The following is a 5,622-nucleotide window of genomic DNA, read 5'->3' on the forward strand; positions in this document are numbered from 1 at the left end:
TAGAATGAATGTAAGTCTCAGGGGTCATTTCTGAAGGTTTTTGTTTTCTGTTGTTTGGATGGACGTTTTGTTACCTAGTTTCTGTTTCCCCTTTGATCTTTTGGTCTTTGTAGTCTGTACTTCTAGTAGCCAGTATGATCGCTGGTCCAGCAGAAATTCTCCATCAGAATTGGCACTGGATTTCCTGGCCTGTACGTGAGCAATGGATATCTTCTTGCATAGGGGTAGAGTCACTGCAGCAAAGACAGTTGGCAGTGGTGAGTGGTGATGTGAGCAACTTGGGTTATTCATCTCCAAGCAGAGTATGGGGGGCTTCAGAAGGCAGATGGAGAACTTAGCTGTTCTGGTTGGTGTGGCCTGTGCCTGATCAGTGGAGGAAAGAGGGTCATGGAAAGGGGTGTCTAGGTCTTTGGAATGCAAACCCAGTGTATGGTTCAGAGGACTATTCTGGCTGGTGTGGCCTGTACCTGAGCAGCAGATGTCCACCCAAGTAGGGATGTACACACTAGTAAGGACAGGCACATGGAAGGGGGGGGTTGTCAGTGGTGTAGAGAAGTTTTCATTTTATATATTTTATATCATATCATAATTTGTAGAAAAAATATTCTTATGTGTTAATATTTCTCTTTGCTGATTTGTACACATAATTCAACCTCACCAGACTTTTCATTTTTAATAATTTAGCAAATAGGTTTTCTGTTCCTCCTGTTCCTGAGATAGCTGCATCTTTTCATGTAGTCCCAGCCTTGTCCCTTTAGATAAGATGGCGAAGGTCGGAGTGAATGGATTTGGCTCTATTGGATATCTGGTTGCCAGGGCTGCCTGTTCATTTGGCAAAGTAGAGATTATTGCCATCAATGATGCCTTCATTGACCTCAATTACATGGTCTATATGTTCCAGTATGACTTTACCCCTGACAAGTTCAACAGCACATTCAAGACTGAGAACAGGAAGCTTGTCATCAACAGGAAGCCCATCACCATCATCCAGGATCCAGCTAACATCAAATAGGGTGATGCTGGTGCCGAGTATGTTATGGAGTCTACTGGTGTCTTCACCATAAAGGAAAAGGCTGAGGCCCACTTGAAGGGTGGGGCCAAATGGGTTATCATCTCTACCCCTTCTGCTGATTCCCCCATGTTTGTGATGGATATGAACCAGGAGAAGTATGACAACTCACTCAAGATTGTCAGCAATGCTTCATGCACCACCAACTTCTTAGCCCCCTGGCCAAGGTTATCCATGACAACTTTGGCATTGTAGAAGGACTCATGACCACAGTCCTTGCCATCAGTGCTATCCAGAAGACTGTGGATGGCCCCTCTGGAAAGCTGTGGCATGATGGCTGTGGGGCTGCCCAGAACCTCATCCCTGCATCCACTGGTGCTGCCAGCACTGTGTCCCAGAGCTGAAAGGGAAGCTCACTGGCATGGCCTTCCATGTTCCTATCCCCAATGTGTCTGTCATGGATATGACATGTCAACTGGAGAAATCTTCCAAGTATATACCATAAAGAAGGTGGTGAAGCAGGCATCTGAGGGCACAAGGGCATCCTGGGCTACACTGAGGACCATATTGTTTGCTGAGACTTCAACAGTGACTTCCACTCTTCCACTTTTGATACTGGGCTGGCATTGCCCTCCATGACAACTTTGTAGAGCTTATTTCCTGCTATGACAATAAATACAGCTACAGCAACAGGCTGGTGGACCTCATGGCCTACGTGGCCTCCAAGGAGTAAGAAGCCCTGGACCAACAACCCCAGCAAGGACATGAGAGCAAGAGAGAGGCCCTCAGCTACTGAGGAGTGCCTGTCCCAACTCAGCCTCTGACACTGAGCATCTCCCTCACAGTTTCCATCCCAGACCCCCAGAAGAGCGGGAGGGGCCAGGGAGCCTCCTTGAATACCATCAATAAGGCTCACTGCACCTCTCCCATAATAAGTTAACAAGTATATTTAATCAAAAGTCCATAAAACATGTAAACTCTCAACTAGGAATGACCACTATGAAAACTCCATGTACAAATACCTATATACATATATGTATATATATTTCCTGTATAAGCACATATTATTTTTGGTGCTTTAACATGAATTATAATAAAAAGCAAAATGCTATATTTCTCTAGGATGTTTTATCTTATTCTTGGAGTTTATTTCCTCTAGTCCATTTATCATTCTTTTATATAAATTCTTGCTTACACACAAAAAATATTCATAATTTGTTTCATTTTAAAATTTTAGATGACTGACCTTTTCTATTTATTAACTGAAGCAAAATTGTGATGTTTATTATGAAAAAAATGATTTTGTGATATTTCCCAACAGAGTACTTAACTAGATCAATGACAAAGGGGGATTAACTGTTTGGTAACCTGGAACATGAGAGCAGAAACTGTCTGTTCGGTCATAAAAGACAAATTTTTAGTGAGAAGTAATTATTAATGTTCTTCCTCATTTGCTGCTGCAATGTCTCCTGCTAGGCATAAATGGACTCAGTCTTTGAAACATAATGCAGTGGTCTTTCTTTCAATTATGCGATAGCAGCAAAAGCTAAATTACAACGCTGAATGTCAAGGATTTTATAGTATATTCATTCTCTAACCATAAAAAACAGAATCTGCATTTAAAAGCAACACACTGGTAGAACTCTCTTCCTCCATAATTAAATACTTACCTTATTCATTCATGTAAGTCTCATTGATGAAAGTTGCATTGGTTTAGTAATGTGTATATGAAATCAATACAACTGCTTCAAACACACATACCCAAAGTATGTTCTTTCCAAATTGTAAGTCAGTATTTTCCTTCCACATCAACATGCTTATGACCACTGATTCAATTATTAGTTGTGGTGACAATGCTCTACTTTGATGAGCTGGATGGCTTATAAAAAGGTGGTTAAAATTTATTGGATATTCACATTACAGCCCTAAGACACCCTTATTTCTCATTACTTTTCATTTTTCAATTCAATTCATTTACTTAATGAGAGGAAATAACATAACACTATAATGAACCAATTAAGGTATCCCACAGAGTAAAAAAGCTCAGTTTTAGTCTAAGCTAAAAATTCTGTGTGTGTGTGTGTGTGTGTGTGTGTGTGTGTGTGTGTGTGTCTGTGTATGTGTGCCTTTGTCAGCTTTATTGGAACATTAGTGGAAATTTTTTCACTTGCATTTTCTAATAATTATATAAAACATATCTTTGCCATCTCTGTTTTTTATACCTAGGGCTTAAAAGGAGAAAAAAAAAATCAATGGGATATTCCTTGAAGTGTAACATTTTTAATTTAAATTATTGCTATGGACAGTATGCACAAAATCAAAATACAAATTATTAGTGCTATACAAACGGTCTTTTATTTCAATGAGTTTGTAAAATGGTATATGTCTATTTATTTGAAAAGCTTCTGGTTCTCCATTTTCTTTGGCTAATATTCACTGTCTAACTACATAATAAACCCCATCTCCCTTGTACAGTGATTTGCACACAAAGAAATTGTGCAAGACCTCGACTTCTGATCTTCCTGTCTAAGATCAGCAGTTTTCCCAAATAATCAAGAAATATTTATCAAGAAATAAGTACATGTTAAGCAATATGCGTATTATATTTAAAAAGTAAAATGTACATAAATGTCTTTAAGAAATCAACAGCTGGCTTCAGAATGGACTACATGATGTTTAGGCCCTTTGACAAATGGTAGGTCAGGGCCCAGTGTTTTGAAACCTATTAAGAACTTCAGGACCAGAAATGGAGTGTATTGTCCTGGCCACAGGGTCCTAAGTGATAATTCAACATTCTTGTCATTGTTCAGAAATTCCACAAAAACAGACGGAGAGCTTGTGAAAAGTTAACACCAAATAGCTCTGGAAGGAAGATCTTCAGAACACATTCTAAGTATAAAACACTGAGAAATTAAAGATTAAAATGAATGTCAAAGCATACAAAGGTTTAAAAGGAAGTGAAGTTGACTTTTCAAAAGAATTCTGAAAAGCAAGTTTACAAATGTCAGGTCCCCAGGGTTTTGTTCACTTTAGCAGAGAAAGCAGACACATGTCAAGAGAGAAAGCAGCACTTTTTTTCAGCTGAAGTGAGCATAAAATATTTTCTGAAATAAGTCTTTTTGTTTTGTTTTAGATTTTACTAAGGAATACCGTTAGGTGTTTTACATTGATTTGACATGTAGCATGGTTCTTTTAATTGGCATGGAATTTTGTTTCCTAAATAGAAATATTTTCTGAAACATATAAGTTATATGAAATAATACAACTGTTACCAAGGTAAACATTTAGAAATATTAACCAAAAATGAAGTAAGTATGAACTATACATTATTAAAGTGTTGAAATAAAAGTTGGATACATGTAAATGCATCATAAAAATAAATACATTGTACCTATAAACCCAGGTTCAGGCAGTACATGTTGTACAAAATTTTAGTTCAAATCTAGCATTTCTTTCTTTAGACAAGTGAGATGTGAAAAACTAGACATCATTTGCTCTTTGCTAATATGTTTGCTATCACTTAAAATTTGTCAAGAAGAAGGAATCTTGCATCCATCTCACAAACGTTCAGCACACATATCTTGGAGTTTTTTGTTTTGTTTTGTTTTGTTTTCTGGGAATCTCCTGGAAAACAACTCTTTAAACAATTAGAAAATACCCCTGCAGTGAAGCTTTTAATGTTCCAACTGACAATATTCTGTTTAGGACCGCTGAGTGCTGAGTGTGGCCTCTGTGTTTTCATATGGACTATGGTAGGGACACAGCTCTGTAGATAATGCCATTCTGCTCAACCAGGAAGACTGGCATTAAATCCCCCACCCACATAAAAGCCAAGTAGATGCCTCACTGTAATTACAAGGAGGAAAGACTGGAGGATTTCTGGAGCAACTGGCTAAGCAGACTGGTCAGTTAAGCTACCTCTGGGTTTAACTGACAGATAATGATGGTCTTCATGTAAAAAGTATACCTCAATTTACTAAGACTCCTGATGTAATCATTCAGCCCCTATGCTGGTACATACACACTCATACTCATCATATACAAATGCGGAATTTGCTGGGGTTTAGGGAGAGAAATCAAAGAAAAGAATACTGATTTGGTGATTTCTATTGTGTATGAACTTCCACTAGAAGATATAAGAAAAGCCTTTGTTCTATATTACTGTTGTGTTTGTATAACTCTGATTCACTGGCTGGAGAGAAGAGCTTGGACAAGATGAGGAAATTCAGCTCTGGAGAACCCAGGAAAGGGCTCAGTTGAAGAGACAGGATCAACAATATGTAAAAGACATTAGTGTCAACACTGCCAGGGTGAATGTACTATGAGAGTCCTCTAAATGTGGAAACAAGATAATGTACAGAGCCTGTGGGTCAGAAATACATATTGCAAAGATTATTCTTGTCACTGTTGTCATTGGTATTCAAAACCAACTGAAGTTGCCTCTGGAGGAGAATGTAGAAAATTGAATGTAAATGGATTATATGGTGATACGTCTTATAATAACTGAGTGTTTGTAAGTTTTCTATACGTGAATGTGTGCTTAATGTATTTGTTATGGGGCTACTTTCATTTTTTAAGTGGAATGAATAAAAATTTGTTGTAGAATCAGGAAA

General features: G+C 38.0%; 1 pseudogene; it reads left to right on the top strand.

Moving 5' to 3' along the window:
* The first annotated feature begins 763 nt into the window (after positions 1–763).
* LOC110565730 (glyceraldehyde-3-phosphate dehydrogenase-like) lies at positions 764–1,742 on the top strand (annotated as a pseudogene).
* The last annotated feature ends 3,880 nt before the right edge of the window (positions 1,743–5,622 follow it).

Source organism: Meriones unguiculatus, chromosome 2 (assembly GCF_030254825.1).
Source record: "Meriones unguiculatus strain TT.TT164.6M chromosome 2, Bangor_MerUng_6.1, whole genome shotgun sequence".
Lineage (NCBI taxonomy): Eukaryota > Metazoa > Chordata > Mammalia > Rodentia > Muridae > Meriones > Meriones unguiculatus.